At 41.5% G+C, this 25,516-nt stretch overlaps 1 long non-coding RNA gene across 1 annotated transcript in view; it reads left to right on the forward strand.

Moving 5' to 3' along the window:
* The window catches only part of LOC113437430 (uncharacterized), a 46,959-nt gene extending 31,027 nt beyond the window's left edge, over positions 1 to 15,932 (forward strand). Inside the window, exons 3-4 of the long non-coding RNA XR_015743789.1 lie at positions 2,627 to 2,741; positions 15,458 to 15,932. This is a non-coding gene — a long non-coding RNA (uncharacterized LOC113437430). The remainder of the gene's footprint in view (positions 1 to 2,626; positions 2,742 to 15,457) is intronic.
* The last annotated feature ends 9,584 nt before the right edge of the window (positions 15,933 to 25,516 follow it).

A 25,516-nucleotide genomic window follows, 5' to 3' on the forward strand; every position in this document is an offset into this window, starting at 1 on the left:
AAAAGCACTGTGAAGCGGTATATAAGTCTAAGTGCTATTGCTATAATTGCTGGAAACTGGGAGTCACTTCTTTGTACAGTAATTCTTTCCTCTGATTTCTGCACCTTTGCCTTCTCTCTCTCCTTCTTTCTGTTTCATTCTGAATATTAGCTCCTGTTAACTTTTATTCTGCTTTAAAAATTATAGTAACGTTTTATTTTCAAGATGGAGAGACAGAGAAGTGGGGGGAGAGTTGCAAGAATTCCAGCCATCGAAGTACTTCCATATGGAGACAAATCCCCTCCCTTTTACCCTCCATTCTCACGCACTCCTTTTTCAAGGGGGGGGGGGGCTAGGGAGAAACGCCCCTGGATTGTCAGTCCTTCCCATGCAGTGGAACTGGTAGAAAAGAACTGATAAGAGAGCCAGCCCCCAATGAATGCACACACACCCCCGCCCCTCTGCCCCAAACTCTCCTGCTTCGAAATAGCCTCTCACAACATCAGTGGAAAAGAAGCTATTTTAAACTTGGTGTGGGGGCGAGGACCAAGCCTTATCACCAAACAGCTGCTGCTCAAAAGTGGGAGTTTTCCCTTTTTTTCTAACCTGAAGAGTGAAAGAGGCAGGCAGGGAGGGGAGTGAGAAGAAACGTGGTCATCTTCTGTGATGGCTCATCCCAGAGTCTGTGACAATGAAGGCAGGGGAAATTTAGACTGAGTGGACAATCCAGCTCCTGGGGGGTTGGAGAGAATAGATGATCTCTATTCTTGATCATATTTTTCTTATAATTCAGCCAGGATTGGGTGGTGAGGACAGCTGATGGCAATGGCAAGAGGTCAGAAGGGCAGCGATGGAGGAGACGCATAGATGGGGTTCCCTCAACAATAGCAAATGGGATTGCCAGAACTGCCGTCATTAAGCAGAGCAATCATATCACATTTTGCTTAATGACCATGTCACTTGTTGCCAGTCAGTTGCAACCAGAGGTGGAATTCACCGGTTCGGGAAAACCGGATGTTACATTTACATCTGGTTCGCTGAACCAGTAGTTGAACCAACCAGCTGGCCCTGCCCGCCCCATCCCTCCCAGGAGTCTCCACACGGCCCGTTTTGGATGCAGGTAGATGCAGGGTCCGCGTGGAGGCTCTGGGAAAATGAAAACCGGCCCTCCTGGAAGTTCCAGAAGTCCAGAAACGGGCCCGTTACTGGCATCTGGAGGGTGTCTGGAGCCTGGGGGAGGCCGTTTTCACCCTCCCATAGGTCCGAGGGAAGCCTCCGGACTCTGGGGAAGACGAAAAACAACCCTCCCGGAAGTTCTGGTAGGCCACGCCCACCATGGCCACGCCCACCCAGCAACTGGGCAGAGGACCAGTTATTAGGATTTTTGAATCCCTCCCCTGGTTGCAATCCAGTTGCTGTTGTGAAGTGGGTTGTGCTGAGAGAAGAAGAGACTGGCCCAAGGTCACCCAGCTGACTTTCATGCCTAAAGCAGGGCTAGAACTCACTAGAATCCAGACCTTAAACATTTCCAATCCAGACCTTAAACTTTGCACCAAACTCTCTCTCTGAATGGGTTCCTTCATTATTTTTGGAAGCAATAGATGGAAAGAGTTAAAAAAAAAGGTATTTTTTAAAAAAATTAAAATAAAACTCAAAATACAAACTAAAAGACTTTTTTTTAAAAAAAAATCTGTCTTCTATTTTATATTTATCAGTAGTTATTGGTTCATCAATGACTTCATTATTATATGAACAATGCAAAAAATCACAAAATCTCTTTAGTAGTAACACACATTGCTGCATCCTTTAGTTAAAAAAAATGCCTTTTTTAAGAAGATTTTTTTTAGAAAATTAATATTGCCACCTACTCGCACATGGTGACTCCAAGCGGCAATATAAATCACACAGTTCTGACAACCATTCTTTGACATCTTGAATAATTTCACTTTTCTAATTTTTTGATATCATTAACACCATGCACGATGCAAATTCCCAATAAACAATCAAAGCCCAAAGGTTTGGTACATAACAAAAATATGTTTTCATTTGTAAATAACATTTGATATTTCAGGAGAGACTACCACTATATGGGGAGGGTACATATATAATTCCCATGCCAGCATAAAAAACAGATCAGCACCCCCTGTTTCTCTCTTGTTCAAGCCAGCTAAGCTAAAGGTCATTTTTTGATAGCAAAATTAAAATTCTGAGAACACTGGTGGCAATTCTTATCCAAGTGCATTGCCCTTAGAAACAGCCATGTTGTTAATTAATCAACACATAAGTGCATTAAATACAAGTGAGGCAAAAGAAAAGAGAAAGAAACTGACCTACAGAAGCAAAGAGAGAACAAAGTATTAAGAAAAAAATAGACTATACAATATACATTTTCTACTGATATGTAATATGTAACTCTTTATGTAATGCCATGAAGCTTTCATTGGTGGTAGTATAGAAATCTAATGACTACAGTTAAGGACAATTATATTTTTCTCTCTGTCTCTGTCTCCCTCCCTCCCTCCCTCTGGACTCCAAGATGATTTATTTAATTTATTAATTAGATTTTGCTTTTTCTCCAGAAGCTCAAGTTACTTTCTCACTCTCTCCCCCTCTCCATCTTCACCTCCATCTCTTACCTCTTTTGAAGGGCCCTATTAGTGCGCACAGGAGCAAATGACCTTTGAAGGTCGATATAATGGCTATGCTGAGCCTTTGTAAAAATGCTACTACTGTATTTCGAAGTTTTAAGGAACGGATTGTTGGTGAGTATATAATGAAAGATTCTGAGGATAATTTGTGTGGGAATTCATTGTCAGAATATATTTCTATGCAACAACTACAATAGTATTCAGCCAATAGATGGCAGTATTTACAGGTTTGGCTTTCTATATATATTCTATGGTCTTTAGTCCTGTTACAGTTAAATAGTTGAGCAGTAAAGCACATGGTGACTGTACGATTTGTTTGCTCTGTGTGGTGCTTCACATAAACAGAATTTCTAACAATTTGCTTGAAAGGTAGAGGCTGACCCAATGAATTCCTGCGGCTGCCAATGGACTGGAATTGGGATCTTCCCAGTTCCAGTCCTCTGCATTACATGGTACCAATAAAGAAGCAATAAAGAGGGTGAAAATGAGGGGTCTTTAGTCCTCTCTGAGCTGGGTCGTTTCCTTGAAAATATTTCTAGGTATATCATCGGTTCTCATCAGGCCCTAGTTTGATAATGAAATGTTTTCAAGAAACAACCACGCTTAGAGAGCACCAAGGACCCCACATCACATGGACTATGCACAGTTGTATGTTTATCCAATCAGAAAGGATTCTTCCCCAAATAATTGCCTTTTAACATGGTGGTATAATCAAATTTATGGCCAGATCTCCCTAGTAGCAATCAGAACTGGATAAGCAAAGAACAATTCTATCTGAGTGCACATCAATAAGATTAATGGATGAAGGATGAAGTGGGAATATAGGAATTCCAGCAAGTAACTTTGCTTTTAAATATGGAATATATTTATAGGCAATTCAAAACCTCTTGAGTCTGATTTCTTCCTCCTATGCTTTTGGTATGAATTTGAAAATTAGCCTTTGCTAGGGGCAGGCAGCATGCCTGGTGAAATTAATCCTTTTTATAATACCTAGAGATTACGCTGCCTTCCAGTACTGCTTCCTTTAGCTCAGTTCCATTTACTTTGACCCTTCTCTTCCCTCTCCTAACAATTACCCCAATAATTTGCTCCGTTTCCATTTCTTATTATTTTCTGATGGAATAATTTCTGATTTTCTGAGGAATAATGGATGGAAACTGGACAAGGAGAGATTTAACCTGGAAATAAAGAGAAACTTTCTGACAGTGAGAACAATCAACCAATGGAACAGAAGTTGCCCTCGGAAGTTGTGGGAGTGCCATCACTTGAGACTTTCAAGAAGAGATTGGACTGCCATTTGTCAGAAATGGTGTAGGGTCTCCCGCTTGGGCGGGGGGGTTGGACTAGATGACCTACAGGGTCCCTTCCAACTCTGATTATCTGTTAAATCTGTTAAATCTGTTCCGTTGAAAGGACTTCAGTGGCACTATGTATTTTGTACGTGTGTATGTGTAATGGTGATTTGGTTAGAACTACCATATCTGATGGCAGAAATCCAGTTGGACAGTAGAGGGCAACGAAGAGTGATTGGTTGGGTATTTTTTGGCTCTCATCTAGAGGTCACCTTGGTTTTTGCTATTCTTAGCAGGTGTGAATGAAAACAATTTGTGCATGTGTGAGCTAGAAACTGGTTACTCTATTAAACATGGTGCACTGTTTGCTAGCAAACTAATTCTACTAAGTAGATATTCAGTCAAACAGTATATATACTCAGCTTTTCGCATGGACACTCATAAACATGGAGACTGATGGACATGCATATATACATTTACACGTGCGGAAATTTATTGGGGGGGGGAATACTGTTTTCAATTGGCATTTGCAGGGACAAAGCTGAGCACTGCTCAAAATTTAGATGTTTGTCTCTGTTCATAATATCCTGTTTGGCTTTCCTGACTTTTAATTTCATGAAATGGGAACATTTGACTTAAATTTAGTCATTTTCCCATTGAGAAATTATTGTAAAATTTCTTATTTACATCAACATTCATTCAGGCTCTTCCCTGCCTCTTTTCCCCTTCCCTGTGCACATATGTTTTGCCTTCCTTCTGGAGTGTCTTCAGGAAATGGTCAGAAAAGTTAAGATAGCAGGATCGAAGCTGCACCTGGGTTGTTGATATTTTTTTTAATGCACTCTGCAGCAATGGCATCCATTTCTGATGGTGGCAAATATCTGTAGCTCAGGTGTAAGGTGTAAGGTGAGGATGGAGGTTCATTCTCCAATCTTGTGGGTTGGTTTCCAAACATTTCATTAGCAGGCTAGGTGGCATCTTCAGTGGAGTTTAGGCGTTTCATATAGCATCTGTACAGAAATCCAGGTCATCCCGATTTGCATTGCCAGGAGTGACATCTGGGTCTCTCTTTTTTTTTCTCTCCTCTCCTTTCCATGCCAGGCCAGTTTATTCTGTTCTGAAACGTTGCCTTCATTCTGCATTTTTTCGTTTCCCTAGATTTGCTTTTTAGGTCCTTCGGTTTAGGAAAGGAGAAAACAACAACACCAACAACAAAAAAACGAGCTCTCCTGCTTAAAAACTTATCTGCAAACATCCTCGGTCCCTCTCGGCTCTCCCCGCCTCTCCCCCCATTTCCCTCCTCGCGATGCCCTTGCAGTCGGGAGGCATTTGATGCACACAAATGAGGGCAAAGAGAGGTGCTTGTTTGTGTGCAACGTTGCCTCTCTCTCTCTCTCTCTCTCTCTCTTAGTGTGTGTGTGTGTGTGTGTGTGTGCTTTTGTCAAGCAGTTTCCCCCAGACGGCGCGGTTTTTTTTTTTTTTTTGCACTGGGGGACAGTGGCTTATTGTTAGGCCCCTCCGACAACCCCTCCGTCCAAACAACCCTTCGGGGGGCTGGTGAAGCAACGCAGCTCAATTTGCATTTGTTCCAGTCACAAAGGTTTATAGGTCAGGGGAGGCTGGCTGGCAACCGAAAATCACCATCCGGGCCCTGGGCCCATTCGTCTATGGTTGTCAGGAATGTATATTTCTTCCCCGCCATGAATATATGTTGGCGCGCTCTGTCTGAATGCGCTTTGTTCCTCCGGAGCTTGGTACCAGCTGGGACTAAGATGGAGGACGTGGCTTGGTGCCAACTCGGCTCTTTCAGCCCTTCCCTCTTCTTCTTTCCCTCCTTCGGTGCCTCCCTGGTGCCCACCCGAAGAGGCAGCCGCGGCCGCGTCGGTACCCGCCAAGGCAGTCAGGGGGCGCCTCAGGCGGCTCGGCTCCTTCTGCAAACGGCGCCCGCCGCTACGGCGGCTTTGCATTAGCTGCACCGGGGGAAATTTCTGGTGTTTTTTTTCAGCCGAGCGAAGGCGGAGAAAAGGAGCCCTTCGGTCTTTTTCAGGGAAGCCGGAGAGTGTTTTTTTTTTTTTAAATGCAATGCATCCATTCATTCGTTTTGCCTTGGGAACCGGTTTGGGGCGGGGGGGTGGGGAGTAAACCCTTGGGGAATAGATTGAAGATGCTCCTTGTATTGCATGATAAGTCTTGGGTGGGTTTGTAATATGGGATATCGAACATTCGAGGATTTTTTTTAAAGTATTTTTTAAATATCTACAAATTTTAAGGTTTGGACAGTGGGGCTTGGAATGCAAAAGAAAGGGGGGGGGGGTTTTAACCAGCCGAGCGCCAGGCAGATGAAGAGATGCTGGAATAAGATGCTAGTGATTATTATTACATTGATTGAAAAGGGGTTCCTTGCTTTTGGTGTTAAGGAAGGTCCTTAACACCAAAGATATCTCCAGGTTCAGGGGCAAGAATCCAATTCATCTCGCATCTGTTGTCTAAGATGTGCTGTTCCCCCAATTTCCCCCCAAGTCAACATGTGCCCAGCCTGGAGTGTAATGCCCCCATTTAAATGCAAACGCCTGAATCCACTTGAAACAGGCATCCTGCAGAATGCAGATGGGGCTTCTAACTCGGAGGCTTCAGGAGAGGCTGGCTAAATCTCGTTTTGATGTCTCCGTTTGAAATAGGCAGGGAATCCCATTTGAAGACCTGAATCGCTGCCAAAGATTGATTAGCATTCAGGCCGTGTCTTGAACCCTTCAGCCAAACACCCCACTCACCCACCCCCAGCAAATGTTCAGGTACAATCGCCTGATTGTCTCTGGCAGTGTCGGCCAGGCCTGGAGAAATCCTGGCCACCCTTTCATTCAGCATCTTTCTAGTCCCAAGCAAATAAATTTTTATATGTGTGTGTTATGGTCAAGCATCAAATCTTACTGCAAGATGCAGTGGCTATTTTATTTCTATATTTTTATGTGACCATTTATATGTCTGAATAGCATCAGGTAGTTTACTGTACACACACACACACACACACACGGTATTCAGCTTTGTTCGGGTATTTTCCCACATCATTGTAGTTGTGCTTTTAAAGTTGAAGCAACGTTTCCTCAGAATCTCATCTGCCATCATCAGGCTTCTGTATTGTGTTTGTCTGTGTCACAACTTTGCTACAAGCTTAAAAGCACAACTATAATGATGTGGGAAAATACCCGAACAAAGCTGAAAATACCATACATGTAAGTACCCGCGAAAACTTTATATATATATAAATATATATATATATATATACACACACACATACATACATACACACAGACACACACACATTAAAAAAACTCTGAAATATTCTGAATCTTTTGGGTAAAACTATGCATTATTTAAAACATGCACACGTACCCTGTTTAATGTAATTAAGATTCATTTGGTCATTGTGTACAGCTAAACATGCAGTTCTATACATACATAGCTCTCTAAGTGAAAGTTCATATAATTCAGTGCATTTTAAAACTTTTCACATGTGAATAATCCTAATCTAATCTAACTCAGATAGACAGTTAAAAAAATTTTTTTAAACATTTTATTAAACAAAACAATTAAAAACATTGAACATGGTGAAGTCGGTTTGATGTGATTTGGGGTCAATATCACACACACACACACACACACACGTTTTCCTATAAACAATTATTCATCTATATAAATATATACATTTGTTCATTCATATAATACATTTCTAACATCATTCGTCTTCTTTTCATCTCATCCAATCATTTACCCTTTCAACAACTCCTTCCCCAACTTAAGACCTTCCTCTCTGCTCCTAGCAATGATAGAATTTATCCCAAATTCTAGTATGCCAATTCATTTTTGTTTTTCATTTCTAGAGTTAACTTGTCCATTTCAGTGCATGGTCAGATTTTTTTTTATTACTTCTTCACTTGGTATAACTGTCTTTTTCCAGTTCTGGGCAAATGTTATCCCTGCTGACGTAGTAAAGATAGACACTTAATGGCAGTGCTGGATGATCAACTAGTAAAGAACATTTAGAACCAGCAACTATCAAAATAAGGGTGATTTTATTTAAAAGTAAAAGAATATTTTCATAGTGCTGTATAAGAAAAACATTTTTCAATGTAAGATAGTTTATTATTTATTTATACTGCATCTCTCTGCTTAAAAATGCCCTTTCCTCAAGATAATGCATGGTAGCTTTTATTACTAATAAATCCCAAATTATTGCTATACTTCTCTCCAAAACTACACATACCTGAAGCTTATCCTTCAGTACAAAATAATGTGATCTATTTTTAAAAAAATAGCAACTTTCTCTCGCAAATAAAATTTTGAGAAGGAAAACCTCACCACATCCAGCACATTTATCTTCCAAGTATTTGTGCCTATTCTGAAGAAACCACTTTTAACAATCATGCCACTGGTGGGGATTCAATTTTTTTTTTACTACCGGTTCTGTGGGCGTGGCTTGGTGGGCGTGGCAGGGGAAGGCTACTATAAAATACTGTAAAATAAGGATACTGTAAAATACTGTAAAATCTCCAGTCAGAGGTAGTATTTGCCGGTTCTCCAAACTACACAAAATTTCCACTACTGGTTCTCCAGAACTGGTCAGAACCTGCTGAATACCACCTCTGATCCAGATAGATAATTCCATGTTGAGTTAGATGCTTTCTCTGTGTTTTCTAGTTTTGCAGATTGGGCTTCTTACTGATAACAAAACGATGGGTACCAAACTCTTTAGGTGTGGTTTGGGACTTGCTGTGATTCATTCCATTTGCAGAAGGAAATTCCCTTTGGAAAATTGCCCAACCCAGCAGCCTTTCTTTTAGAGCTCAGTGTAAATTTAATTCTGACCTCCTTCAATACAGTGGTCCAAACTGGACTTTCTTCTACTCAAAGTAAATCCACGTTAGCTGCCTGTCACCTCTTGTATAGGTAGTCCCTGACTTACAACAGCTCATTTAGTGACCGCAGTTATAACAGCACTGAAAAACTAACTTATGACCGCTCTTCACCCTTACAGCCATTGTAGCATACCCATGATTAAAATTCAGACACTTGGCAACTAACTCCTATTTATGATGGTTGCATTGTCCTGACCATCTTTTGTGACCTGACAAGCAAAGTCAACGAGGAAGCCAGATTCACTTAACAACGGGGTTACTAACTTAACAAGTGCAGTGGTTAACAACTGTGGCAAGAAAGGTTGTAAAAGGAGACCAAACTCACTTAACAAAGGCTTCACTTAGCCAGTATACCAAACTGGCTGAGTTGAGCTTAGCTCAAAGGAGACTCACCTCAAATGGCCAGGTACATCAGACTTTATATGGGGGAGGATGGGTCCAAGCGGGATAGCTCAAAGAAGTCAAGATGGCAGCTTAACGGTGCCGTTACAGTGGCCATTTTAGATTTTTAGCCTCCCTCCCTGCTGGCACTTCTCGTTCCAGACCGACTCCCCTCCAATTGGCACAAAGGAACCCAGTTTTGAATCCAATTTAAATCAAAACTCTCTGTGAAAGGCAGAGCAATTCTTTTCTCTTGAGGATTGAATTTTTAGACTGACAAGGCCTAGGTATTTGTAAAGATGGCTTTATTAATTGTTGGAACTCATTTTTGTTGAATTATGCCTGGTGATAAGGCCTCAGCATACACTGCAGCATCTCCTGAAACACAGAGAGATCTGCAAAAAAGAGAGAGAGAGAGAGAGAGAGGATCTTGGAGCGAACAACGTGATGCTGATTATCAACCGTTTTAATCAACATGTTGGTTGGGCTACCCCCCCTACCCGTACCCCAAAGTGACCGTGTCATAGACCAGAATGGGGGTGGGGAGGTGAATATTATTTTCCGGGCCACAAAGGGGGCTTTAAACCACACAAAAACCCAGACATTCGATTCATTGCCCGCAGACAGGTCCGGTCAGTTGCCAGCCTGTTTGGAAAGGGGCTGAATGGAAGGTGAAGCCTCAGACAAGAGGCCTCTGGATGCCAAGGCGGCAACTGGTTGCTTTGGGATTAGCATTTTCTCCTGCTCCCCGGTGCCAAGGGCTGGTTTTTATGAGCCTGATCATCGATGAGCAGAAGAGACAGCCACAAAGGAGGCTCTTGGCAGGGGAAGGAGGGAGGGAGAGGCCATCAAGGCTTTCTCTGCCCTTCTCCGCTTGGGAAGGGCGAAGAGACATTGGAAGTGGGCTGTTGGCGAAGCTGAGTGGTGGGGCTGAGTGCTCTGGCTTTTCTCTCTCCTGGAAGTAACAACGGCCTCTGATTTGCTGCTGATCTTCATATCCATCGCCAAGGACGGGTCCCGTTTCTCTTAAGATCCCCAGAAGCAATGGGGGAGGGGGGCGGGATCCGACAAAATAGGAAACAAAACTCCATGCAAAGGGGTTTTTCTGCTTTGTTTTCCACTGGATGGGAGGCCTTCGCAATTAGAGTTGCTTCTGCCAGGCTCGATTTTGCCATTGTGCTTTACGACCATGATAGGAGAGGATTATTTATTTCGTGCAGCAATCTTGGGGGCTGTTTCTATTCTTTTTTGGACTCGCGGTCAGCATTTCAACAGTTGAAAAGCTTTGCAATTTGGAGAAGACCAAGCAGGAGTTTGACGGAAAGGAAGAAAGGAATGGGGGAGGGATTGCTTACTCCAATCAGTCTGGTGAGGCTTAAGTTTAAATAAATCAATACTACAAACCACCACAATGTAAACAAAAAGTCCAAACCAGCAGCATAAAATCTCTGAAACTCAAAGTATCTGTTCAGAGCTCTCTTCTACGTTTACTTTACTTTATTGTCATTGTACCTCGTACAACAACAAAATTAAATACCATCTTCAGTGTACATGACTGAAAACAGTCACAAACACACATCCTTCACATTCCATACATTGAATTGAAAACCCCTGATATTGCATTCATATTGTACTACGCACCATGCTGCTGTAATGGGAGGCTGCCCTCCTTTTGATTGACAAATTTGTGAGAAATGCTCCAAGATAACTGATTATGCGCCATCAAGTTGTTTTCCAATTACTAGCAACTACACAGTTTGATTTTCTCCATGACAATCTGCCCCTAACCTGGTCTTTCAGGTCTTCGGTGTGAATTAGGAGATGATATATGCCCATGGATCACGGATGGTAAAGACTTTTCTGGATGGATGGATCAACAGATGAATGATAGAGATAGATGATAGATAGATAGATAGATAGATAGATAGATAGATAGATAGATAGATAGATAGATAGATAGATAGATAGATAGATGGATGATAGAAAAATTTAGCTACCTTGAGGCTAATGCTCTGAATATATTTTCTTTGGAAAGAATTTGTAAAATCACTAGAAAGGTGGTTTGAATTGGCACAAAAAAGGTGGCAGTTGTCAGGAGGAATATCTTCTACATTTTGATGTTACTATGGAAGAGATAATGTGATAATACATATTTTACATTCTGACATTTCTTGTTTGCAACAGATTTATCTCTCTGTGTGTCAAATGTTATTTGAATGTCAAATATAGTATAATCTCCCTTGAGCCTAAAAAAAAAAGATCATGAAATTAAAGCAACTTCCCCAAAATTCAGGCATGGAAATTTGGAAGGATCCAGCGTAAAGAACCTGTTGCTCCAGGCTATTGTTTCCATGGCGACAAATGATTTCCAGCAATAGACATGATGCAATCACAATTTGCAAATAAGAACGAGCTGCGTTTTTTAGCCTCAGGTTTTAAAAAAGTGGAAAGGCTGCGGGGCGCTACAGAATATAAACAGCCATTTGAAATCTGCAAGTGGTACCAATGATGCAAACATGGGTTTATCTTGGGGCTATTTTTTTTCTTGGTTTTTGGATAGAATCTAGATTTTTATATAGGCTCATAGGGACAAAGGTGAAGTGATGGGTGTGTCACAGCCCCAGCTCTCTTGCACATGGATTGAGGCTGCAGTATTGACTTTGGGGATCAGTCCTGCCCGTGGATGCTGTTGATTTTGCCCTCTTTCCAGTCTGCTGGCATTCTCAGTTACCCAATTTACCCTTTGGACACTATATCTCTTTGGAACTAAAAACTGGAAATAGACCATTTTCACACTGGGACCCTGCTGGCAGTGCGATCAAGATTGGAGCAAATATTTTTACTCAGGGAGGAGCATTTAAGCGGTCAAGATTTCAGATTACACCAGGGAGAGACGAAAGGATGGCAAGGAGCTCTGCAAGGGTTCCCCTTGAAACGGAAGGTCTGGACTCAGGTGGGAAACGCACCTTAGCAAAACTGGTGCAAAATGGCATGAAGAATCCGAAGAGGGGACAGAGCTGAAGGTGACTGTCCCCCCAAAAGGGAGGCTGCAATCATGGTGGACACTTCAATGAAAATGCCAGCCCAGCCAAGCTCGGGGGTTTTAAGATGTGCGGACTTCAACTCCCAGAATTCCCTGGTCAGCATTTCACAACAGAATAGTGGTTGCCTGATCCATGTACCTCGAGGGAGAGGGCAATTCCCATCTTGAGATGTACACAATACAAAAAAAGGTGCTGAAGTCCTAGAAAGGGTGCAAATGGCCAATAAAGACAGGGGTGGGCTTCAAAAATTTTAGCAAAGGGTTCTCCTTGCGAGGTGGGTGTGGCCATAGTGAGCATGGCTTAGTTGGCCTCCTGCACCACAGCAGGGGTGTGTGTGTTTTTGCCCTCCCTGGGCTCCAGAGGTTTTTTTCGAGCCTCCGGGAGGGCGAAAACAGCCTCCCCAGGCTCTGGAGGCTCTCTGGAAGCCGGAAACGGGCCCATTTCCGGCCTTCCTGAATTTCTGGAGGGCCATTTTTCACCCTCCCTGAGCCTCCACGTGTGCACTGCACTTACCTGGATCCAAAATGGGCCCCGTGGGGAGGGGAGGGGAGAGGAGGGGTGGGCGGGGCGGGGCCAGCCAGGAGTAGGATTTGGGGGTTCTCCAAACTGCACAGAATCTTAGCTAGGGGCTCTCCCGTACCCCTGCAAACCCACAGCAGCCCACCCCTGAATAAAGATAATCTTAAAATAATCTAACGAGAAGGACTAGGGATGATATGATAGCAATCTTCCAGTACTTGAGGGCTCTCACAAGGAAGAGAGCATCGATTTATTCTCTATAGGACCTGAAGGCAGGACTAGAAGCAATGGATAGACACTTGTCAGATTCAACCTGACAATGAAAACTATTAAGCAGTGGAAAAACTTGCCATCCAGAGTTGTGAGTGCTCCATCATGGAACATTTTCAAGAACAGACTGGACAACCAGTTGTCCAGGCAGGTGACTGGGGGTTGGGACCAGAGGTAATATTCAGCAGGTTCTGACCAGTTCTGGAGAACCGGTAGCAGAAATTTTGAGTAGTTCAGAGAACCGGCAAATTTCACCTCTGACTGGAGATTTTACAGTATCCTTCCCCTGCCATGCCCACCAAGCCACACCCACCGAACCAGTAGTCAAAAAAATGGAATCCCACCACTGGTTGGGATGTGGGACGGATGAAGACTTTCAAAGTCCCTTCCAGCCCTAACATTCCATGTTCTTGCTGGCTTGGCAGGGCTCCTGATGTTACCCAATGCTCTACTATTAAGGGATTTGAAGGTCATCACCAGGATTTTGAAGTAGGTCTTACCAGGCACCAGCACAGTGATTTCAAGATTGGGGCTCACCTTGCAAGGGTGGGATTGACTCACCCACTACCTAGAAATGGAGCAAAAATGGATAGTCAACGTTATTAGTAAAGGTTCCCCTCACACATACGCCGCTAGGGGGCGGTGCTCATCTCCATTACAAAGCTGAAGACTCAGCGCTGCCGGAAGACATCTCCATGGTCATGTGGCTGGCATGACTAAATGCCAAAGGTGCATGGAACACCGTTACCTTCCCACCAAAGTGGTCCCTATTTTTCTACTTGCATTTTTACTTGCTTTCGGACTGCTAGGTTGGCAGAAGCTGGGACAAGTAACGGGAGCTCACTCCATTACACGGTGCTAGGGATTTGAACTGCCAAATTGCCAACCTTTCTGATCGACAAGCTCAGCGTCTTAGCCACTGACCCACCGCATCCCTTAATGTTATTAGTAGAAAGATGGAATTTGAGGCTTTTTATCCTGGAGTGAAAGAATAAGGAGAAGCACAGTAAATATATTCCCACCTCTTAAAATGTTAAACCCAACCATCATAAAAACTCAGTGCAGAGATTCAGGAAGGAAAATACATAGTCAAATGATAGTAGTTGCTGCCATCCAAGGTAAGGATGTCCACCAACATAACTGAGGAAACAAGTCCATGAAGAAACGGAGCATTCCTTAATTACCTGCTGATGGGGAGAAGTGGAAAAGTTGGTTAGTACCCAAGACCATCATCTTTTTGGACAACCCTTGACCAGCACCTGTTTGATGTAGGGATTCCTTAGCCCAAAAGCCACTGGAACGTTTCAGACTAGCAGTACAATCTTTCTTTCTTTTTTGGGGGGTGTTGCTGTTGTGCAGAGGAACTCTTCAAAAAGCAAAATGTTCGTGGAAGTCTTTGCTTAGACCAATGATTTTCAACCAGTCATTTAAAGTTATGTGAACTTCAACTCGCAAAATTTGATCAACGTGCTGGCTGGGGAATTCTGGGAGTTGGACTTCATCTACCTTGAGTTGCTAAGGTTGAGAAACACTGGTTTAAATGAACAACCTCCAAACGTAATTGCCCCAAAATGAACACCACCCATGTCAACAGCAAAATTATTTTTTTAAACTCCCACTATTATAGAAAATGTCCATCCTAAGCTAGTGTTGTTGGAAATCAGGGACATTGACTCAGCCTTCCATCCTACTGAGGTGGGTAAAATGAGGACCCAGATTGTTGGGGGCAATTTGCTGACTTGGTAAACTGCTTAGAGAGGGCTGTAAAAGCACTGTGAAGTGGTATATAAGTCTAAGTGCTATTGTTATTCATGAGGTGAGCAGGTGGTGAAGAAATTAAAAAGTGGCATCCACAACTGTGCCAAGCCCCACCTCGTGCATCGTGCCTGTCAACCAAAGTGGGGCTTTGATGGCATAGGGGTAGCTGCCATTTTGACTCTTTTGACCTCTCCCCCCTCCCCCGGTAGATACCCTGGTATAAAAGAGCCCTATTGTAATTGCCAACAAAGTCTGCGTAGTTGGTGGCTCGTTTCCAATGGACGGTGAGTGAGAATTTTTTGGAGTGGGAGGGAGGTGATGGAGGAATCAGTGGCCTCCTTTTCCCATCCCCAATTTCTGGAAAGGCCATTACAATCCTACAAAGAAGAGCGTGGATTTTTGCCTCCAGCAAGTCATAAAGTGATCGTAGTACCTCCATTTTTGTACGTGTCATAAACAGATTTCAAAGAAATAATAAAAACACGAATAATTACATGGTTCAACCATTCAATTGTAAAATCCCAAATTTATACAAATTTGGGAAAGATGCCCAAAGATAACTGATTATGTGCTATCAAGTTGTTTTCTCAACTATTAGCAACTACACAGATAGACTTTTCTCCATGACAATCTGTCCCTATCCTGGCTTTCAGGTCTTCAAAGTGAATTAGGAGAAGACAGTTTATGCCCATGGATCACGGATGGAGAAGATATGGATGGATGGATGGATGGATGGATGGTGAAGGCTTTTCTGGATGGAGGGCTGGAGGGATAATAAAGACTTCAAAAAAATATGTAGAGTACAAAATACTTATTATTACACAGACTGACTACTACAGATTGCCTTTACCCAGTGATGGAAACAGCCATATACACCTGTAGAGGAACTGGTTATACAAAAAGTTATGAATTGTGCTGAAATGGATAAATTAACACGGAGTTTAAAAGATAAGGAATCTTCAATATTTTATAAGGTATGGGAACAATGGTAGATGGATAGATGGATAGATCAGAGACAGACTAAGGATAATTATTAAATATAGAATATAGATAAAATAAGAATATAATTATGCACAAATTAATATTTGTAAATATCGCACAAAGGATTGTTACACAATAAGCATCACAAACAGCTGTTATATATTTTTTGTTTTTAATGTAATAAAATTCAATGAAGTTTATTTTTTTTTAAAAAAAGACTTTACTGGGTGGATAGAGAGAATTTTCTGGACGGGGGGCGGGCAATGGAGGAGTCAGTGGCCTCCTTTTTCCCATCCCCCCACCCCCACCCCTGGATTTCAGGGGAGAGGCCGTTGCAATCCTCCAAAGAAGAGCGGGGGACCTTTTGAAGCTCCTCCATGCCTCCTGCCACGGGTCTAGCCCTTCAGAGATGCGTCCGTCGAAAAGAGAGCGCTTCTGGCAGAGCCGCGGGGGTTGCGCCCCCAAAACTGCGGCAAAGACCGCAAGCCCGGCTCCCTTTCCTTCCTCTCCCCCCAAAAAAACCCCCTCCCCATTCCAGGTTGCGGGCACTGGGCAGCGCGTACCCCCACCCCACCCCCGCGCGAATGCTGCTTTCTCCCTCTAAAGCTGTTGCTTTTCCCCAGGCGGGCATGCAGGCACGCAGAACTCCTCCGGCTAGGCCGTTTCCACGACGTCTGGGTTTTCTCTCTCCTCTCCCCACCCCACCCGGGACGGGACAGGGAGAGAGAGCAACGGGACGCGTGTGTGTGTGTGAGAGGGGAGGCTTTTTATCACCGTGCCCAACGTTTCCCCCCCCGCCCCATACACACACACATACACTGCAGCGGGCATCATCCCGGCGCAAGGCCTGGGCGCTGCGCTCCGACGGGGGAGGCATCCACGCGCTGCCCCCGAAGCCGCGCAACTGTCTGCAGGAGGGAGGGAAGGGCAGGGGAAAGAAATGGGGGCGGGGGGGGAGGCGGCTTCCTTGCCCTGGCCTGACACCAGCCTGGCTGGAGCGGACTTGGAGGCCTGCCAGACACCCCCCACCCCCACCCCCGCCAGCCCCGTGATAAGAGCCGCGCAGAAGGCGCCCCCCGGCAAGATGGCCGTTGTTTAGTCTGTGCCGCGCGGCCTTTGCTCAGCAGAGCCGGGCATTGGGTCACAGGGCGCCTTGCCAGCCTGCAGCTGCTCCTGCTACCTCCGCCGCCGCTGGGGAATGGCCAGTCTCGAGACTGCCAGGGAGACCAAAATCCTCAGACACGTCCAGGCTTCTTCGGGTCCCCAGGAAAACACACACAAACACACACCCCTTGGATGAGGGAAACGCGCCCACCCTGCTACCGGCGGCCGCCTCCCCGGCTGGCTTCTCCCGGGAGGCGAAGAAGCGGCTCCCCTGACCGTCCGCGTCCCGAAATGGGCGCCTGGCTGAGGAGATTGCATTTGGTGTTGGAAAAGGAGGGAAGGAGCGGGTGAGGGGGAGCTGGCCTCGTTGCCTTTGGCCTGTGTCCGGGCCGGACGTTGGCAAGGAAAAGAAGGGTGCTGAGAGAGGGTCAGGAAAATAATTTGGGGTTCCAACTCGAGCCGGCTTCGCAAGAATAAATAAAAATGAGATCCAAACTGCAACTGAACTCCACTCTCTGCTTGCTCGTTTTAACAGTGCTACAGCCAGCTCCACAAATGTATCATTATCAAAACATATTACAGAAATATCTGGAATTTTGCATAGGCGCTTAAGTATTTTTCCTCTTTTTTGCCCTTGCATTTCTCTGAAAAATTTCTCCGAACTCATTTTCTTCCATTACTTTCAGTCAGAAAGCACCTAATGGATTGAGCAGAATCTTTGTGATACTAATCAGGATCTTTGTGACCTCTTTATGTGCACAAACTAGTTTTTCTGGAGTTGCTCCTGGGCAAAAGGCGTAATATAAAAAGTGATGACTTTGGAGGAGAGCTAATTATGGTCTAAATGACTGATTAGTCTCTTTAAATGTCTTATAAAAATCACTAAGGTTTCCTGGGAGAAATTTACAAAATAACGAGGCAAACAGTTATAGTTTATCGTAAATTATCTGGGATGAATGAGTGATGAGGTAACTTTAGTTAAATTTCTTGGAAAAACACTCGAGTGGCCCAAACTCTGTAAAAGCAGCATTTTAAACTATTTATCCTTAAAAATTAAAGAAAGAAAATATAAACAAGGGAGAAAAACCCATTAGGAATGAACCAAAATGAATGCTTTCCTGACAGAACAATAAACCAGTGGAACACTTGCCTTCAGAAGTTGTGGGTGCTCCATCACTGGAGGCTTTTAAAAAGAGACTGAACAGTCATTTGTCTGAAATGGCATAGAGTCTCCTGCCTGAGCAGCGGGTTGGACTAGAAGACCTCCAAGATCCCTTCCAATTCTTATTCTGTTATTCTGATTTTGAATTATATAGGCCACCCGATAAAAAGAAAATACCTTTCTCTGTATTGTTTCAAAATAAAATGGAATGGAATCCTGCTGCTTTTCTCATGAGGAACTGAAGTAATTCCATTTTCATATCAGTTATGTATCTTAAATTTCATCAAGAAACTTTGAGGGTGTACTTGCAATGATTTGAGCTTTTTTTTTTTAATATTCACTAATAATTTTACAAACAGACCCTAGGAAGACTGTGAAGCTGGCAACCTTTTTGGTATTTAAAACAATGCATAAACTGACTACCTCTCTAATTAATGGACCTATGAAGAAATTATGACTGTCTGTGCATTTGGCTTTTTTCCAGAATTAAAAATAAATAAATAACACACAGAAAAGCCTTATAATTAAAATTGTTTTGAATAGCAGTGATAATGAAGTCATTTTCATAATACATTTAAATTTTATTCAGATTCATTGTTTTATCAAAAAGTGCTTTTTATACCCCCCCCAAAAAACCTACATTGCAGTAAGAACAGTTTTTTAAAGATAAGCCAGCAATTACTTCCACATATTAATAAAACTGCAATGATCAAGTAATATTTGCAGCATTAAATACTCATGTTTTTAAAAAGAATTAAATCTGCTGTGTTAAATTCCATGACAGATTTATTTTATTATGTTGTAGGATACTGAATATGCAATAATAATAGATACTGAATTACCGTTTGTTAAAATTATTATTTGATACTGAAACTAAATTAGGGTTTGATACCAAAATAATATCTCAATCCAAAAAACCTGTAATTATCATGATTTTCATTAATATTTGCAGTTAACATTGTGGCATATTTCTTTGAAAAAGAAAAATAAATTATATGAATTCCGCAGTAAATTATTCATTTGATGTTTTATTATTTTAGATGTCTAAATTCACATTGAGTCTGGATGAACTTAATTTACCCAAATATCACACAGATCTTGTGTGCACAAGATGAAAAGAGATGTTGAACATTGAATGGTAGTGTGGCAGATTTACTTAGTTCCAGTGAAGCTGGTTAAAATGAAATTTAAATTCAGCGATATTGAATGCATTTTGACTGGAACAAGATCTAACTATAAACACCTCTTCCTTTTTAATGGCCGAAAATAGATTTAGTACAATTCAAATCATCCTGATCACTTCCTTCTCTCCACTTTTATATATATTTATATATATAAAAGTACCAAGTACCAAATAGTTGTGGATGAGGGCGGAAGGCAATTACATCAACTGATATTTCCATATTGTGACACACACATTGTTATCTATTTCTGGGTGAGCTCCAGGGGTGGGATTCTACAGGTTTGCACCTATTCACTAGAACCGGTTGTTAACATTCTAAGCAGTTTGGAGAACCAGTTGTAAGAAGAAATTACTGGCCTAATCCTGTAAGAAAGGCAGGAAGGAAACATTCTGGTGTTGTTGCTTACAGAAACTGCCTCTCTGTTAACCCTTATTATATTCTTGGCAGGACTAGACTTCCTGTCTCAGGAACATTTCTGGAGTTTTTCCCCCCTCCTTTACTGGTACTTTGCTTGTGTGGCGTGACCATTCAATGGCACTGAAAAAAGTGACTTATGACCATTTTTCACACTTACGACTGTTGCAGCATCCCCAACAGGCAAGAAGAAGCGTGCCTCAATGTGGGTGATGTTGAGCTGGCCACACCCAGCCAGTCACATGACCACCAAGCCACACCCACCAACTAAGCCACACCCACAGAACGGGTTGTTTAAAAAAATTGAATCCCACCCTTGGTGAGCTTATTATCCAACTCCAATTAATATTAATAAATGGCACCTTGGCTAGGAAAGGTAAGCTTTTAATGATTAAAGTTTTGCTCTGATTAACCAAAACTCTTTCCCACCCACACTTTTTCTCCCTTTCATTTTTGGATGGTAGACTGGGGTTACAACACCGGGCTAAAGGAACAGATCTGAAGAAAGTGCAGCTTCCAAATTTTTATTTATTCCTTGGGTAAATAGCAGATGTCCCCAACTAGTTCTTAATGAAAACGGTTGGGCTGTTGTCATTGTTCTCCAAAATCCTTACAACCACTTGCTTGGGGAAAAGGGCTGGATATCAGGGAGATTTTACTCATAGGGATTTGGGGTTCATGACAGATGAAAACCCCACCCAAGCAAATGTGGAGAGACAATGGAGGCATAAAGTTGCTAGTATAGTTTTGAATCAAACTGTTCTTGGAATTCTTAAGTTACCACTTATTCACTGTTTAAACCAGTGTTTCTCAACCTTAGCAACTCTGGACTTTGGGTCCCAGAATTCCCCCGCCAACTGGTTTAAACACTGTTTTAAAATAAATATCACGTTGCAGAAATTCTTGGCTTTTAGGAATTAAAACTGACACTGGTTTTGAATAGCCTCCTGGATCAACACATGGTGAATTTGTCCCTGTATGTTCAGCATTTTAAATACATCATTTTCAGCAGAATTGAATGGTTTCATTTATTTTAATTTATTTAAATGTGGGGGTGAAGCATTTCCAGTTGTTTGTTTTAATACAACAAGGACTATATTAGCTGTTGTTGGTTTAAATGCACACTGGAATCCACTTTTACACAAAGTTCCGTTCCTAATTTTTTTTAAAGAAACAGTCAGTTGGATTTGGCAACAAACTTGTTCTAAAAACCGCTGTTCCTGGGTGATGTAAAAGGATAAGTAAGAAAAAAAACAAGAATATCCCTGAGTTGAATGACACTAGTATTGGATTGTAGAGTGTCATATCTACTTCCTGGGTCACCATAGGCAGATGTGAGTCACAAGCAGAGGCACCTGGAGAAGAGGGTGTCAAAAGAAGTGAAAATAGTGATTGTGACCTTGAGCACAAAGCCTCACAACTTTTTCCTGCAATGCATGAAAAAAAGAATGAAATGAAGCTTCAGCCAAGGTTGCAACTGCCATTTTGATCCCATTGAACATTCCAGGTCATAGGATTCAACAGAATACAGATATAATCAAGAAATATTGTGATTGTAGTTTTGACCCCTGTACAAAAGGAACATATTTCAGTTCCTATTTAGGTTTTATATATATAAAACAGTCTGTGCTGAGGCGAAACTATTTGATATAAGAAACTTCTCAATTGAGGTTTGATTTTTGGATGTTTGTAGGAGGAACAAAATAGCAATAAAGCTGAGCATTGTATTTGGACATCCCCTTTCAGGCTATTTCATAGCATGAAGTGGGTCAACTGATATTTTCATGCTTGAAAATCCTGTCCAAAATCTGGCTAACTTGTCCTCCCTGGGCCTTTTTAAACTGGTCTTCCAAATAGGTTGACCAAGATAGTGGTCATTTCAGTGAGCTTATAGCCTCTGTTCCGTAATGACAACCATGGTTATCACAGCTTTGCTAATAGCTAATATTGTTGAGTGAATCAAGATTAGGCCTACTCAGACTTCAGTCTCAAAACCTGAGGCCAGTTACAATGGACATAATGGTTGTTGTTTTTCAGGAGCCCCATTTAAGAGAAAACTGTCTAATGGTGAAACACGGTGCAAACATTTCAGTAGGTCAACAAAGCATCTTTCTCCCTTGCTTTAGCCTCCTATCCTAGCAAAATATTTTGTCCTATTTTAGGATTTTGGTTTGGGGGATGAATGACTAATACAGGTTAACCAAAGAGTGCAAATATCTATAATAAATTTTAAATGGACCCAAGCTGAATTCAAAATAGCTTTTTATCAACCCTCCAAGTAGCTATCTGTCACTGAAGATGCAACCCCTTTATGAAGCACTTCCATTGGTGCTCTCAACTTCTCCTGGAGAACCATTCTTCTGAGTGTGTGTTGGAAAATTCCCTATATTAAAAACAGCAGCTAAAAATTTAACAGTTGAGATTGTCCAGGTTGTGCAATCCTGGTGTAGGGAGCAAGGAAGATGAGCTTGGGTGAAATACGCAGGAACCATTTCCTAAATAAAAAGGGCTGAAACATGGTATCTCAGAGCAATGAGATACCATTCAGAAGCAGTTCAGCTGGACCCCTCCCTGATTATCTAACATGCAAGAAATGGGACGAAGTACAGCACCATCAGATTTGAGGAATTCTGCTAGGATAGCCCGTCTTTGGTCTGGTTTACCACATGGGGGCTGAGAGAAGGCCTTTTTTTCCTGGCAGTCATAGCAAACCTTCACATAGCCTCCCCCCACAATCCTGCCTTTTTAACAGACTCATCCAGAACCACCATTCAGCACTAACAACTCCAGTTCGTGGCATATTCTGTAGACAATGGTTAGAGAGGGATTCTTGGGGACTCCAGAGTCTTGCTAGACCGAATAAAGTTTGGATTGAGATATTGCCTCACCAGTGATGTCAGATTAATGCTAATAGACCAGTGTTTCAACACTGGAAAGATAAATTTATGGCCCAGTTAGACTTGATGTCATTGGAAATTCATGGACGAGTTGTTTCCAGGCATAGATGATTGATAGGCTTTTAGAATGAAATATGGTTATCCTTTATTCAAACTGTTATGGATGTGTGTGTGTGTGTGTGTGTGTATCCAGACAGACACAGATATATACAGAGGAAAAGCCATTCTATATGGGACGTCCTCAACTCATCACCACAACAGAGCCCAAAATTTTGATTACTAAGCAAGGCAGTTGTTAAGTGAGTTTTGTCACATTTTATGGTCTTTTGCCATGGTTGTTAAGCGAATCACTGTAGTTGTTAAGTGAATCATGCAGTCGTTAAACAAATCTGGCTTCCCCCATTGACTTTGCTAGTTGGAAGTCAGCTGGGAAGGATACAAATGATGATCACGTGACCCAAGGACTCTACAGCTATCATAAATACATGCCAGTTGACAAGCGCCCGAATTTTGATCACATGACCATGGGGATGCTGCAATGGTTGTAAGCATGAAAACGGGTCGTAACTCACTTTTCAGTTCCATTGTAACTTTGAATGATCACTAAATGAATGATTGTAAGTTGAGAACTACTTGTAGAGTATATTTAATTATTGTTATGGTTGTGGTATTGCTTTCTTTTTTTCCCCCTTTTCTCTTTTATTTTTATCTTGTCTTCTCTTTCATTAAATATAGAGAATAAAATAAAGGCCTGACATCTATCGAGTAAAAAATTATGAGGAAAATTCCTGAGTTCTGAGACGACTTGTTAGATTTAATCTGATTTTTCCTTCAGAATCATAAATATGTAGTACTTCCTCCTGCTATTTCTCTGCACAAACCAACAACCTTGTGAAGCAGACTGGACAGGAGTGACTGTCTCAAAGGGATTAGAATCAGTATCTCCTGAGGCAACATTAAAAGAAAATTATAAACGATTTTATCTTGACTACTCATGAATCAGTGTATAGAACTACTTTTATTTTCAAAATTTTCAAAATTAAACCTGATTACGCTTAATAAAAAAATACTTAAATCTGCTTTAAAATGTAAATGCAAGCTGAGAATATTTTAAGGTGAGAAATTTGTTTTGAACAGTGAAGAGAAAGATTTAGGGTTTTAGTTTTCTTAAGCATGGAAAGTAATTTGAATTAAATGCAAGCATGTTCAACTACTACTTTCTTTGGGATGCAACGCATAGGCCCGAGGTGTTGTTTTTTTAAAGTCTACCAGTTATTCCTGGCTAAGGAGAGGAGCTCCTTGCCTGATTTCCCTCCCGGGGGATATGACCCTTTTAATGCTCTTTAGTTAATGTATTGGTGATCTTTACTTAGGCAAAATAAACAGTGTTGAGCTTTACAAAGAGGGGGTCATGCTCCGCGCATTGCACTCTGACCTCAGGGTTACGGCCTTTGTTCCCTTCTCAATGGGAATTGCTCTCTAAGGGCCATCACAAAATGGAGAACTAATTTGGGCCACGTGCTGGCATGAAAGGGAAAACGTATTAGGATAAGTTCATTGAAGCCTCTTCGGATCTAACCTGAGCATGCAAAGAAATAAAAACCACGGCATGCTTTATATTCCCTGCAAATGTTGCACATTCACTTCATTTCCTTGTTACATCCAGAGCCTGAAGCTGATGAATGATCTATTCAAAGGCTTGATACAAATGTGATTTACAAAGTCCTTTTTGATGAAATGCAGTCTGAATTTTTTGCTAAGTATTATTATTTAAGTAATAGTCTTGAATGTCAATTTATCACACTCTGCCTCCCAGTTTAAGCCTTCTGCTAAAAATTCAACATCTTATTATTGAAAGAGAATTGGGATTAGTTTCCAAAAGTGTCACCTCACGTATTTTTGCTCCTGCATCTCCCAAAAGTGCTAAGAAGCCTATTTAGACGAAATAGAGAAAAAAAGTCTTTGAAGCCATGAGAATTTCCCTATGCTCTTCTGCGTATAACCCAGGCAGAATTTTAAAAGATCTACATTTTAAAATTCAGTAAGGATTTGTCTACTAAACAGTTTTCCATGTAGTTTTTCACTGGCTTCCAATTTGTAACAACAATAATAAAAAATGAGAACGATACTGAATTGCAAAAGTTTTATGCCCCAAATTATAAAAATTACTGAGCTGTTGAAATTTACAATGTAGCAATTTTATCAGAAGAATAACAGGTAGCTGAAAAGTTAAGATATTTATGCCGAAGTAGACTTATGCTCTGTGCCAATACTGAAGGAAGAATGTGCTCTGTGCAAAAGAAATGAAATTTATACTGTTCAAAAAAACACACACGTAGTTTCTCTTTTTAACTTTTCTTTGTTTCAATCAGTTTATAAATAAATTAAAGAGCAGTTTTACCTTCATAGAGAAAATCAAGATTCCAAGAATATCCTTTTGAAGCAAGAAGTGTTAGAAAATGTATGCTATAATATACTGTATAATCTTGCTCCACTAAATTGTTTGAAGAAATAGAAAGAAAAGTTCAATATCAATGAATGTAATTTTAAAACCAAACTGTATTCCTTACTTTTGCCCAAATTAATACAAATGAATGTTTAAGTACAGTAACTGATTTAAGATAACACCGAGGCTATTCATTTAAAAAAGCAAAATGAGTTTTTAATACAGTTAAAAGAGAATTATAGTTTAGTCTCACAAAACAGAATATTCATTGCCTTGCATATACGTTTATGTACATATATACAAGTATATACACACAGTTTGAATTTCTGAGGCAATAAAATACAATTTTTAAATAACTAAACTGAAACTATTAAGTAGTTAAGTATTAACTTACTATTAATTAAATAGTATTAGTAAACTTTCATTTTCTATTCAGAGAAGTTTGTTTCATAAACACAATATTTTATTTTGGGAAACATTCTAAAAAAAATTGTCAAATGGACTTGTTAAAATTATGAAGGAGT

The sequence above is a fragment of the Pseudonaja textilis genome, chromosome 5 (assembly GCF_049901715.1).
Source record: "Pseudonaja textilis isolate UNSWEBS1 chromosome 5, rPseTex1.2, whole genome shotgun sequence".
NCBI classification, from domain to species: Eukaryota; Metazoa; Chordata; class Lepidosauria; order Squamata; family Elapidae; genus Pseudonaja; species Pseudonaja textilis.